The sequence below is a fragment of the Misgurnus anguillicaudatus genome, chromosome 4, assembly GCF_027580225.2.
Source record: "Misgurnus anguillicaudatus chromosome 4, ASM2758022v2, whole genome shotgun sequence".
Taxonomy (NCBI): domain Eukaryota; kingdom Metazoa; phylum Chordata; class Actinopteri; order Cypriniformes; family Cobitidae; genus Misgurnus; species Misgurnus anguillicaudatus.
In genome coordinates, this window is record NC_073340.2 from 36,161,142 (window position 1) to 36,175,715 (window position 14,574).

The window sequence follows — 14,574 nt, forward strand, 5'->3', positions numbered from 1 at the left end:
GAAACACATAAAATACATACAGGGCTGACAGGACCATGACAACTTTCACTTCATGAGACAAAGATATTTCTTATTTAAAGTTTGCTTCCTTGTTCTTAGTCTTGGCATGAATAAAGGTGATTGAATAAATGAATAAGGTACTAATTCCCACACAAACACACAAAGTTTTTACCATTGAAGGCTATCAGGCTAACTTGGTTTGTCATTATTAACTTATATAGAGTTAAAGCACATCCATTTAATTTCCTCTCAATTTTATAAAAGCTTTTTTTTTGCTTTTTGAGAAAGATGGTGGCGCGAACACATCGCGAGGCTCAGTGTCTCTCCAGTTTTTGCAATTTTGCAGTATTATTCCTGCTCATCTCGGGTCTGTTCGTACTGAACAGCTTTGCTTTAACATCATACACCCGACAGGAGCTTTTGGGTATCGGTGAGGACTTTACCAGCAGTTTTATCACCAATCTTCGACTCATCCCTGAGATCGCTAGAACAACCGAGGCTTCGCACTCTACCCGGCCAGGCGGAAGTGCTCGCAGGCGGCGTCGAAATCGTAAACAAAGGCGGGGGAAGCGCGGAGGTCTAAGAGCCAAGCTAAAGCTAACACCGCACCGGCTCTCTTTACCCAGCATTTTCCTCGCTAATGTGCGGCCACTGGTGAACAAAATGGATGAGTTACCACTTCACATCACCCACTGACTTTTGGATTGCAATGTCATGGTATTCACAGAAACATGGCTACACAGCGACGTACCCAACAATGCTATTGAGCTAGCAGGACGCTACACGCTCCGGGCAGATAGAACGGCAGATGACTCCGGCAAGACAAGAGGTGGTGGATTGTGCATTTATGTCAACAAAGCTTGGTGTACGAACACTGTCATTGTTGGGAGACACTGCTCAGCTAACCTAGAGTTTCTCATGGTTAAATGTAGACCTTTTTATCTGCCACGGGAGTTCACTTCCACCATAATAACCGCAGTCTATATTGCACCAGATGCTAATGCCAAGCTTGCTTTGAACGAACTTCATGCAGCCATTAGTAAACAACAGACTGCTCACCCAGAGGCTGCTTTTATTGTCGCGGGTGATTTTAATCACTGCAAATTAAAAACAGTACTCCCCAAATTTCACCAGCATGTTTCCTGCCACACCAGAGGAGACAAAACTTTGGATCATGTTTATACAAACATCAATGGAGCTTACATCGCGAGCCCCCTCCCCCACCTCGGACAGTCTGATCACCTTTCTTTGTTCCTCACCCCTAAGTATTCACCCCTCATCAACCGTGTGAAGCCATCAGTGAAGACCATCAAAGTGTGGCCAACTGAAGCAGACTCTTTACTTCAAGACAGGTTTCAACACACTGACTGGAGTATGTTTGCTTCACAGGCTGCCTGTGGCTCCCACACGGACATTGATATCTATACCTCCTCTCTACTGTATTACATCAACACCACCATTGACATGTTACAACAGAAAAACAGATCACAACATACCCTAATCAGAACCCATGGATGAACAAGGAGGTGCGACTTCTGCTGAAAGACCGCAACGCTGCCTTCAGGTCAGATGACGCTCAGGCCTACTGCAAGTCCAGGGCTTACCTGAAAAGGGGCATCAAAAAGGCCAAGTACTGCTACAAGCTGAAGATATAAGAACACTTTTCCAACTCTGACCCCCGACACATGTGGAAGGGCATCCAGATCATCAGTGACTACAAGTCAAGCAACTCCACACCAACAGTCACGGACGTCTCCTTCCTTAACGAGCTAAATGACTTTTATGCTCGCTTCAACAGCGACAGCAAGGAGACGGCCACCAAAATCTCACCCTCGGCAGACCACCAACCCCTTAAACTCACCCCCTCAGATGTCCACACTGCACTGAGCCGGATCAATGCACGCAAGGCTGCTGGCCCGGATGGCATTCCTGGACGTGTGCTTAGGGCATGTGCTGAGCAGCTTGCAGGGGTCTTCACAGACATGTTCAAACTGTCCCTCACCCAAGCAACTGTGCCAACATGTTTTAAGTCCACATTCATTGTGCCAGTACCGAAACACTCCTCCCCAACGTGCCTGAATGACTATCGCCCCGTAGCACTCACACCCATCATTATGAAGTGCTTCGAGCGACTGGTCCTAGCACACCTCAAAGACTGCCTCCCACCCACACTGGACCCACACCAATTTGCTTACCGCAGAAATAGGAGCACAGAGGATGCAGTAGGCACAGTGCTGCACTCTGCACTCACACACCTGGACAATAACAACACGTATGTTAGGCTGTTGTACGTTGACTTCAGTTCAGCATTTAACACCGTCATTCCCTCCAAGCTGACCACAAAACTTGGAGACCTGGATATTAACACCTCCCTCTGCAACTGGATTATGGACTTTCTGACCAACAGGCCTCAGCATGTTCGGTCAGGTCACACCCACTCCACCACCATCACACTTAATACTGGCGTACCACAGGGCTGTGTGCTGAGCCCATTCCTCTACTCCCTTTACACCTACGACTGCAAGCCTGTGCATGGATCCAACTCCATAATTAAGTTTGCAGATGACACCACGGTGATTGGCCTCATCAGTGACAATGATGAGACTGCCTACAGGGAAGAGGTACAGCACCTGGCCACATGGTGCGCTGACAATAACCTGCTCCTTAACACCAATAAGACCAAGGAGCTCATTGTGGACTTCAGGAAGAAGAATGGAAGCACGCATGACCCCATCCACATTAACGGGCTGGCTGTTGAACGTGTCTCCAGCTTCAAGTTCCTGGGAACCACCATCTCGGAGGAACTGTCCTGGGCCATAAACACCTCCAGCCTGGTCAGGAAGGCTCACCAACGCCTTTTCTTCCTCAGGACACTGAAGAAGAACCAGCTGTCTTCATCCATCCTGGTGAACTTCTACCGGTGTGCGATCGAGAGCATCCTGACCAGTTGCATCTCAGTCTGGTATGGGAACTGCTCAGTGGCTGACCGCAAGGCACTGCAGAGGGTGGTGAAAACTGCCCAGCGAATCACAGGGACACCACTTCCTGCCCTTGAGGACATCCAGAGGAAACGCTGTCTACGTCGAGCTCGCAGCATTCTCAAGGACTCCTCTCACCCTGACCACGGACTGTTTAACCTCCTCCCCTCCGGGAGGCGTTTCAGGAGCCTCCGAACAAGGACCACAAGATTCAGGAACAGCTTTTTCCCTAAAGCTGTCTCCTTGCTGAACTCTGCCCTCTGACACCTCTCAACACCCCCCACACCCCACATAGACTCCTCCCCCTCTTCAACACTCTGATTTATTTATATTATTTATTCACAACAAGCAAAAAACAGTAACTTGTTATTACTTGCACTACTGTCTGTTCATCCAGGAACACTGTATAATCCATTTGCACATTGTAATATTTTCTATGCACTTTACTGTCCATTGCAATACTGTAAATTATGTTCATAGTTCTGCCTATAGGGTACATACACTTTTACATAGCCCATCTGTATAGTATGTTCATAGTACACCTATCTGTGTTACGTCTTTGGGTTCTTTCTCTATTTTACCTCTTCTCATTTACTCGCTTGTTAACCTATTAGCGCTTCCCCCAGGTGTTCCTCATTCCCCCACCTGCTCCTCATCTTGTTATTTACCTCCCTATATATAGTTCCCTCTTTTTCCCTTCCTCTGTTGGATTATTGTATGATGGTCACGCTGTGTTGTGTTTCACGCTGTGTTAGATACGGAGCCGTGCTCCTGTCCTGTCCAGTCGAGTCGAGTCTTTGTTAATATCAGTGATTAATAGTTTCTCCTGTGTGTTACCCAGTCTGCTCTCTGTCCAGTTACTCTGCTGAGGAGGTGTGTGGAAAGAGCCTAGGCAACTCAAGCGCTCCAGTATTTCTCCTCTCCCTCACAAGCCCGTCGCTGCTGCCGCAGCCGGTCACAGCCTGCCTTTGAACGCCGCGGTGCCGGCCAAGTCTGTCTGCCTACCCTTGGTTACACTGCCACGCGGACTAGTTTTGCTTTGCCTTTTAAAGACTGTGACCTCCTAAGTTACTTAACCAGAGTGGCTTTGCCTGTGTTTTGTTTTATACTCTTATTTACCAAGTGCCACTACCTGTACGGCTCGAACTGTGTATAATTAAAGCAAAAGACTCACCTGCTAATTTGCCTTTGGTCCTCTTTTGTTCTCCGTGACAGAATAATCCAACCAGACCACATGAATCCCGCGGAGGATAATCCTTTCCAGGCTGCTATTGAGCTGCAAGGTGCTATGCTGGGCAGACATGACGAGGAACTCGCTGCCACCCGTCACGCCGTTGATTCTCTCGCTGCCCAAGTAACCGATCTCTCCCAGCAGCTTCACCTTCTTCGCATAGAGCCCTCTCTTCCGAGACTCCCGGAGGCTCCGGAGCCTCGTGTGAATAATCCCCCGTGCTACTCTGGTGAGCAGACTGAATGTTTATCATTTTTGATGCAATGTGAGGTTGTTTTTTCGCTTCAGCCTGCCACCTATGCCAGAGATCGTTCCCGGATCGCCTACGTCATCTCTCTTCTCAAGGGACGGGCTCGAGAGTGGGGAACGGCTGTTTGGAACTCCGATGCCGGTTGTCTGGCTCAGTATGTCCTGTTTAAGGAGGAGATGTTGCGGGTTTTTGACCGGTCTGTCCATGGGCCTGAGGCTTCTCGCCTGTTGTCCAGCCTCCGCCAGGGCAGACGCTCGGTGGCGGATTTTTCCGTGGAGTTCCGCACTTTATCCACCTCCTGTGGATGGAATGAGCCGGCGCTGGTGGCTCGCTTCATTGAGGGTCTTAATGCTGATATCAAGGATGAGGTACTGGCTCGTGAGGTTCCATCCCGTCTCGATCCCCTCATCGACCTAGCGCTACATGTAGAGAAACGTTTCGAGCTGCGCCGGAGAACGCGTCACGTGGAGACGTCACTCCTCTCTTCCCCGGTTGCCGGTCACTCTTCCTCAGTCGTCCCCGACACGGAGCCGATGCAACTAGGCGGTATTCGCCTTTCTGCTGCCGGACGCCATCGCCGCATCTCCAACCGGCTTTGCCTCTACTGCGGCTCGGATGATCACTTTGCCTCCTCCTGCCCTTTAAAAGCCAGGGCTCACCGGTAGAGAGAGGGATACGGGTGAGCGCCTCCTCTTTTCCCCCTCCTCCTCTCTCTCGGACTACCTTACCGGTCTCCCTCCGCTGGCCGAGTGCCTCGGCTTCTTGTCTGGCCCTCATTGACTCTGGCTCCGAGGGTAGCTTCGTGGATGAGGCATGGGCTTTACAGCACGGCATTCCGCTGGTGAACCTTCAGGAACCCACAACCGTATTTGCCTTGGATGGGCGGATACTAGCTAAGGTTGGTCGTGTCACTGCACCTGTGAGTCTCATCGTTTCTGGCAACCACCGAGAGACTATTTCTTTTTTAGTTTTTCAATCCCCTATTACCCCCATTGTTTTGGGCCATCCTTGGCTGGTTGAACATAACCCTCAGATTAACTGGCTTAAAAGTTCCATTCTGTCTTGGGGTCTGTCATGTCATGTGAAGTGTTTAGTTTCTGCTGTGTCTCCTGTTTCTTCTGTTTCTGTGTTTCAGGAGGAACCGGGGGATTTATCAGGGGTTCCTGAGGAGTATGCCGATTTGCGAGCGGTTTTCAGTCGCTCCCGGGCTGCCTTTCTTCCTCCGCACCGTCCTTACGATTGTTGCATCGAGCTCCTCCCAGGCACCACGCCCCCCCGGGGAAGCCTTTACTCCCTTTCGGGTCCCGAGCGAAAGGCTCTTGAGAAATATCTCTCTGAATCTTTAGAGGCCGGTACTATTGTCCCTTCCTCCTCTCCTGCTGGTGCGGGGTTCTTTTTTTGTGAAGAAGAAAGACGGTTTGTTGCGCCCCTGCATTGATTACAGAGGTCTTAATAACATTACCATTAAGAATCGTTATCCGCTACCTCTTATGTCGTCGGCCTTTGAGATCTTGCAGGGGGCGCAGTTCTTCACAAAACTGGACCTTCGTAACGCGTATCACTTGGTGCGCATCAGGGAGGGGGACGAATGGAAGACGGCTTTTAATACCCCCCTTGGCCATTTTGAATACCGGGTCCTCCCCTTCGGTCTCGTCAACGCCCCCTCCGTCTTTCAAGCATTGGTCAATGACGTTCTCAGAGACATGCTGAATATTTTCGTGTTCGTTTACATTGATGACATTCTAATTTTTTCCCCCTCTCTCCAGGTGCATGTGCAGCACGTTCGCCAGGTCCTACAACGTCTCCTGGAGAATAAGTTATTTGTTAAGGCTGAGAAATGTACGTTTCATGCGCGCACTACCACTTTTCTAGGCTCCGTGATTTCCCCCCAGGGCATTAGTATGGATCCCTCTAAAGTTAGTGCCGTCACTGATTGGCCCGCTCCGGACTCTCGCATCTCGCTTCAGCGGTTCTTAGGGTTTGCCAATTTTTACCGTCGGTTTATTCGGAATTTCAGTCAGGTAGCAGCCCCCCTTACTGCGCTTACGTCCATTAAGACCCGCTTTAGTTGGAGTTACGCTGCTCAGAAGGCTTTTGATCACCTTAAGTCTCGTTTCTCATCAGCCCCCATTCTTATTTACCCCGACGTCTCTAGAGAATTTATCGTTGAGGTGGATGCCTCCGAGGTGGGTGTCGGGGCTATCCTCTCCCAGCGCTCGCCCACTGACGGGAGGATACACCCATGCGCTTTTTTCTCCCACCGGCTTTCGCCGGCCGAACGTAACTATGACGTGGGGGATCGCGAGCTCCTGGCCATACGTCTCGCTCTTGGGGAGTGGCGTCACTGGCTCGAGGGGTCGTTATTGCCGTTCGTGGTCTGGACAGACCACCGTAATCTCGAGTACATCCGTTCGGCTAAGAGGCTCAATGCTCGTCAAGCCCGTTGGTCTCTTTTCTTTACGCATTTTAATTTCACCATTTCCTTTCGACCCGGTTCTAAAAACATAAAACCTGACGCCCTCTCTCGTCAGTTCGCTCCCCCCGATTCTGTTCCCACCGTGGAGGGCATAGTTTCCCCGCAAATGGTGGTGGGAGCGGCGGTCTGGGGAATCGAACGTCTGGTTAAACGCGCTCTTTCCAACACTATCACACCGCGTCTCTGCCCTAAGGGCTTACTTTTTGTCCCGCCCTCCGCTCGACGTGCCTTTCTCCAGTGGGGGCATGCCTCCAAGATATTTGCACATCCTGGAGTCAGAGGTACTATTGCCTCGATCTCCCAGAGATTTTGGTGGCCCACTCGAGAACGTGACGTCCGCCGCTTTATCGCGTCTTGCTCTGTTTGCGCCCAGACTAAGACTAGTAACCGGCCCCCCGCTGGTCTCCTTAGACCTTTACCCATTCCGTCGCGACCATGGGCTCAGATAGCGCTTGACTTTATCACTGGCCTCCCGCTGTCCGGAGGCAAGACCGTTATTCTCACCGTTATCGACCGCTTCTCTAAGACCGCCCGTTTTATCCCGCTCCCTAAGCTTCCCTCCGCTAAAGAGACTGCGCAGATAGTCGTCGACCACATTTTTAAGATCCACGGTCTCCCCGAAAATGTCGTGTCAGATAGGGGTCCACAATTCTCCTCCCTGTTTTGGAAGGAATTTTGTCGCCTCATCGGGGCTTCTGTCAGCCTTTCCTCTGGTTTCCATCCGCAAACCAATGGACAGGCTGAACGCGCTAATCAGACTATAGGGCGTATCTTACGCAGTCTCGCTTTTCGCAACCCCGCCTCTTGGTCCGAACAGCTCCCGTGGGCAGAATATGCTTATAACTCCGCTCCATCTTCTGCCACCGGCTTATCGCCCTTTCAGAGCTGTCTAGGGTACCAACCACCGCTATTTTCCGCCTCCAATTCTGAATCTAAGGCGCCCTCTGTCAAGGCCTTTATCGAACGCTGCAAACGCACCTGGAGAGCGGTCAGGTCCTCTCTTTGTAAGTCTCGGTCCGCTACCCGTCGAGCTGCCAATAGGCATCGCATTAAGAGTCCGCGTTATACGTGCGGTCAAAGGGTCTGGCTTTCTACCCTCAATCTCCCTCTCCAATTCCCCTCGCGCAAGCTCGCCCCCAAGTTTATTGGACCATTTCGTATCGTTAAGATTCTTAGCCCTGTTTCTGTTAAGCTCCGGTTACCCTCTAACCTTCGTCGCGTTCATCCGGTGTTTCATGTCTCATGTCTCAAGCCCGTCATTCGCCCCCCTCCTCGCCCCGTTACCACCCCCATTCACATTGAGGGTTCCCCTGTCTATCGTGTCCGTAAACTCCTTGATGTCCGCCCCCGTGGTCGTGGTCGTCAGTTTCTGGTAGATTGGGAGGGTTACGGTCCGGAGGAGAGATGCTGGATTCCAGCCCGGGACGTCCTGGACCGCTCGCTCATTGATAATTTTTATTGTTCTCGCCAGTCCTCCTCTGGTGCGCCAGGTGGCGCACTTTGAGAGGGGAGGTACTGTTACGTCTTTGGGTTCTTTCTCTATTTTACCTCTTCTCATTTACTCGCTTGTTAACCTATTAGCGCTCCCCCAGGTGTTCCTAATTCCCTCACCTGCTCCTCATCTTGTTATTTACCTCCCTATATATAGTTCCCTCTTTTTCCCTTCCTCTGTTGGATTATTGTATGATGGTCACGCTGTGTTGTGTCTCACTCTGTGTTAGATACGGAGCCGTGCTCCTGTCCTGTCCAGTCGAGTCGAGTCTTTGTTAATATCAGTGATTAATAGTTTCTCCTGTGTGTTACCCAGTCTGCTCTCTGTCCAGTTACTCTGCTGAGGAGGTGTGTGGAAAGAGCCTAGGCAACTCAAGCGCTCCAGTATTTCTCCTCTCCCTCACGAGCCCGTCGCTGCTGCCGCAGCCGGTCACAGTCAGCCTTTGAACGCCGCGGTGCCGGCCAAGTCTGTCTGCCTACCCTTGGTTACACTGCCACGCGGACAAGTTTTGCTTTGCCTTTTAAAAGACTGTGACCTCCTAAGTTATTTAACCAGAGTGGCTTTGCCTATGTTTTGTTTTATACTCTGATTTACCAAGTGCCACAACTTGTACGGCTCGAACTGTGTATAATTAAAGCAAAAGACTCACCTGCTAATTTGCCTTTGGTCCTCTTTTGTTCTCCGTGACAATCTGTATATCGTGCTTATAGTATTTAATATAGTATTTAATATCTGTAAATTATGTCCATAATACTTACCTGTATAGTTATTGTACATATTATAGACCTTCACTCTGTACTTACTGCTTATTGCACTTCTGGTTAGATGCTAACTGCATTTCGTTGCCTTGTACCTACATGTGCAGTGACAATAAAGTTGAATCTAATCTAATCTAATCTATCTTGTAAACAAATACTGTTTTAAATAAACTTTACAGGAAATCTCACCATTACAGACATTTACACCACAAGATATCAGCACCGCAGGCCACCACACATGAACTCTCATGCTGTCTGTCAGATATGAAAATATAAGATATGAAGATTTAGGTCTGATTAAAATGTCAATAAAGGACTCTGAAACTGAACCCTTCAATCCTCAGTTGAACAAAGCATGCATGTATGCATTTACCAAATGTTAATTGTCGCTAAATAATGTTTTTTTTTATTAAAAATATCAAAAAATGTCCTGCCTATAGTATGTAATTAATCTGTAAGATCTTGTTAATGATCAGCAGAAACATCATCTTTCTTATGAAGTAATCATTCAGGCTTCTGCTATTGAAAGGGAATCAAACACTACATTCAGAGAAATTCACTATTTCACTTTACTTTCTTTGTGTCCTGCACTTTCTAAAAGTCAGTTTTTTAGGATCATTTGCTAATATGAAACACATGAAATGTAAATGTACAATCTAATACCTGATTTGATATATAGCCTTATATATTGGTAAAGATACTGGAAACTATGACAAATTGCTTTATGAAATGTGTTTCTTTATGTTTGCTCATTCAAGTTGTTTAGTGCATCTGTCTGGTGTTTTGCACATGGATTATTCAAAAATAAATAAATAACATTAAATAACAATAGTAGAATTATTTATTCATAGATATGTGGCAGATTTATAAATGTGTATTCGAATGTGTGTTTACATACAATCTTTTTATTGTTGTATTTAATCTGCTCTGGTTTAACCTCGACAACAAGTTTGGCAGCAATGTAAAAGACATAAAGAATAAAGTACCTGTTGTTTTGTTGTAACTATAGCATCAGAATTCAATTCAATTTGACGTACATTGTGTTTTCTTTGCTTGTGTGGTTAAAGTTTGTGGTTTATTGGTTTCAAATGAACAGAAGAAATATGTGCTTACTTCAGGAAACAAAAGCAGATAAAATGCTGCTAAGCAACTTCAATGTAAAGTTTCCCAAAATGAAGTTTGTGCTGCCAGTTAAACAATAAATGAAGTATACAGGTAATTGTTGAAACTAGTTGATCAAGATTCCTCCAGACTTACACGACTACATCACTGACAGACTATTTGCATTTTAAGTTTACACTGAAAAAAATTGTCTTGTAGATTTTACCCAACCATCGACAGACTGACAGACACGTCTTGGTTTTATCAAAATCCATTTTGATGTTAAATAAAAAATAATTTGTATCCAAAGATGGTTCAATCATCATGTCAGTATTTGAATGATGAAGAAAATATTTCAAAAATGGTAAATGGACTGCATTTATATAGCGCTCTGATAGACCAATGGCCATCAAAAGGGCTTCACATATTGCCTCACATTCACCAACCGAGAGCAGTTTCAGCCATGCAAGGCGCCATCCAGCTCATCGGGAGCAGCTGTGGTTTGTTGTCTTGCTCAAGGATACCTCGACACTTGGTCAGGCAGAGCTGGGGATTGAACCACCAACCTTCCACCAACCACTGCCGATCAAATAGAGCGGACCCAATATTTTATACAGCAACAGATGAATGTAAATATGAAACTAAATATTCATAAACATCATGACATTTAAATCCAGTGACTTCCGTGCTGTCGTAAGTTTTTGTTTAATCAACTCAGATTTACAAGTCATTTCAACCCACTATTATTTATCTTGAATAGAGATTCGTTATTTTAACTTAAAAAATATATAGTTATGATCAGTATTATTAATGTTCTTCTTTTTACTCAAAAGAAAAGATTAAAAGACAAAACTACAGAAACTACAGGCAGTTATGATGCAGAAAAACTGATAAGAGATCAAACAGACTCTTTTATGATCTTCTGCATGATTTAAACAAACACGAGTCTGATGCTCTTTATTCCTGTACTTCATCTGAAGGTTAATGCATTATAAAATAATTAAAATCTTATTTCATATATATGTCATTACTATTGATTATAATAGCAGTTACAAAATAAAGAAACCTTTAGAAAGTTATTATCAGAGTCACATTAATTAAAATGAGATTCAATGATATGTTAATGTTGTTCATTTTTTTCTAGAAATCTACTGAAGGAAGTTGAAAAAAATCATGAGAGAAACAAACAACACCATCAGAGAACGACACAGACACTAAGCCCCAGGCATCCTTATTCGATTTGAGATATCTGTGAAGAGGAAATATAATGTAAAGGTAAATGTTATTGATCCACAAATAAAATAAATCGGAAAATCATCTGAAATATTCACCTGTTTCTCCACCAGCCCCGATCAGAGGACCCATGGAGATGGAGGAACTGTCATGGAAATCTAGAGACCTGCGAGCCCTCCGCTGATATCCAGAGACACAGGACTGATGAGAGAGAGAGAGATTAAATATATATCACCTTATACATGTCAAATTAATGTTTACCAAAGAAACATTATAATAAATCTAATATTTATATCAAAAACTAAACTACTCAGCATCAGAAGCATAACAGTTCTGCTAAAGTTTATAAACTCACAGTTGTGCAGTTATTGTTTGCCAGGAGACAAAGATGAACAGCACAGTGCAGGTAAAGTTTATTGGAGTCTGCGCTGAAGACAAACATCCTGAAGGAGAAACGGCTGGATGTTGAGACACCATTCTGAAGAATCTTCACGGTGTTATCATGTGGATTTGGACACCTGATGATAAGGAGGATTATTTATTTAACTCAATGTCTTTAAACACGTTACAGCAAACACAAAGAAATGTTTGTCTCTTACTCTCCAGTGATGAGATCCCAGCGCAGACTGTAATCTGGATCATTCACAGGTGTAGCCCAACATGTGTCAATCACTGTCACCAACTGTCGACTGTCAACCCCATCAACACGAACCTCAACAAAAATCTCCTGGTTGAGGTCTGCATCCACACTTCCATTGAAGGGCTGAGAGAACCCAACATCCTTATATGGGATCATTCGGACCTGATACATCCCATGACCAGCAGGAAGGTGCTTGTACACCATGCTGGGAAAATAACAACATAGATCAGTTATAATGCGATATAGTTGTGTGTCATTCTTGTGTTTGGAATTGTGGGTAAGCACAGCTGAAAGATATCTGAAGATTTCTCTCTCTGCTGATGACGTCTCCAGATGACTGACGTCCACTCAGAATAAAGTTCTCATAAATGATATCAGTGCCATTGGCCTGTGGATTACAAACATATACATTTAGATATTAATACAAATCAATCAACTATAATAAACATTTATTCAAATAAAACACACAGTGGTAAACTATGAACTACTGAATATAGTCGGGCTGAGGGGGATGGCAAAAAATCTAGCTGTTTTACACAATGTGTAAATGATTCACAATAACGATTAGAAGTAAATGTCCTTTTATTATAAACTTGCAAGATATTATATTATTTATTAATTAATATTATATTATATTATATTTACTATATTTCTTTCGTCCACTTTTATCTACTTATAGTATATATAGTCAGCTGAACTTAAATTTAATTTAGTAAATAATTTACTTTACTTTAGTCAATAATTCAGATTACTGAGGATAAGTCTTAAAGGAATAGTCTATCCTTTTTCCATATTACACTATGTTATTACCTTAACTAAGAAGAGTTGATACATACCTCTATCATCTTAGTGCGTGCACTTCATTGCTGTGGCGCGCGGTGACACTTTGATAGCATTTAGCTTAGCCCCATTCATTCAATGGTACCATTTAGAGATAAAGTTAGAAGTGACCAAACACATCAACATTTTTCCTATTTAAGAGTAGTAAGAGTAGTTATACGAGCAAGTTTGGTGGCACAAAATAAAACGTAGCACATTTCTAAGCAGATTTAAAATGGTAACTATATTATATGGCGGAATAGCACTTTTGGGAGTACTTTGACTCGGCGCAGTAACACTCTCCCTCTCTCATTATGAGGATTTATAGCGGATTTTTCAGGCGAGTCGAAGTACTCCCAAAAGTGCTATTCTGCCAAATAATAAAGTTACCCTTTTAAATCCGCTTAGAAATGCGCTACGTTTTATTTTGTGCCACCATACTTGCTCGTATAACTACTCGTCTTAAATAGGAAAAACGTTGATGTGTTTGGTCACTTGGTCACTGTTTGGTACCATTGAATGAATGGGGCTAAGCTAAATGCTATCAAAGTGTCACTGCGCGCCACAACGATGAAGTGCACGCATTAAGATGATAGAGGTATGTATCAACTCTTCTTAGTTAAGGTAATAACATATTTTAATATGGAAAAAGGATAGACTATTCCTTTAACAGATTGGTGTCTTATTAAGTCTTTTATGTTGTGATGTTTTCTATATTAAAGTGATTCGCTGAGCTCAAAATAATTCGCTAATCGTTGAGTTATTCCCTGAGACCTGAGAGATTCACTGAGCTTTGAATAATTCGCTGAGCTTCAAAAGATTCGCTGAGGGATTTGCTAATATCTGAGTGTAGAAATGCATTAATTCCTTGCAGCTTATTTGTAAGTTTAACAATACTTGAGTAAATTATGATCACAGTTGTTGTGAAACATTATTTGTCATAGGTCAAAGAACATATGGGTTACATGACAATAATGAGTATGTCCAGAATGTATTCATACGGTACCCAACACATACTACATAAAATGTACTATTTAACTAATAAAGCAGTAGATACTTCAACTAGTCACAATACACGAATGCAGCCAATCTCATGGCAATATAAAGTGCCCATCGTATGAACTTGTACTGTCTCATTTGCAGGTTTTAATACTGTGTCTGGCACCTGTAATGTTGTGGTTACATTTGTGCATTTTTCTAAATATTGTATGTTTTTGCATCTTACAAATTTATAAAAAAAATTCACTGTGTAAAACAGTTACATTTTTACATGAGATCAGATTTTTAGTGACTGAATAGTTAATGTTATTTAAACAATCTGGTTCAAAAGAGTCATTCGTTTGTGAATCAAGCACTAACACATGTTGTGTGTTCAGAACAGAATGAACTTGCTGGAAACACCTCTCTATCTCATTGCATTTAATTCAGACAAGTACACGGAAATACATATTAACATACACTGTAAATATGTATTTTTTATGTTTGATGTTTTGTATTGTTATTGTTGTTCTGAATGTTTGTTGTATTTACTATTTATTATTATTACTATTGTATTTTATGTGGAATTTTTATTGTGGATTTCTTGCCCATGGCTCC

General features: G+C 44.3%; 1 long non-coding RNA gene and 1 pseudogene across 1 annotated transcript; both read right to left on the bottom strand.

Annotated features, from left to right (window-relative positions):
- Positions 1-361: 361 nt before the first annotated feature.
- On the bottom strand, positions 362-9,328 carry LOC141363735 (uncharacterized). Its single transcript, XR_012369355.1, has 2 exons — positions 9,231-9,328; positions 362-651 (listed from the first exon to the last, which is right to left on the bottom strand). It is a non-coding gene; the product is annotated as an uncharacterized lncRNA (long non-coding RNA).
- Positions 9,329-11,087: 1,759 nt separating this feature from the next.
- The window catches only part of LOC141363731 (uncharacterized), a 77,335-nt pseudogene continuing 73,848 nt past the window's right edge, over positions 11,088-14,574 (bottom strand).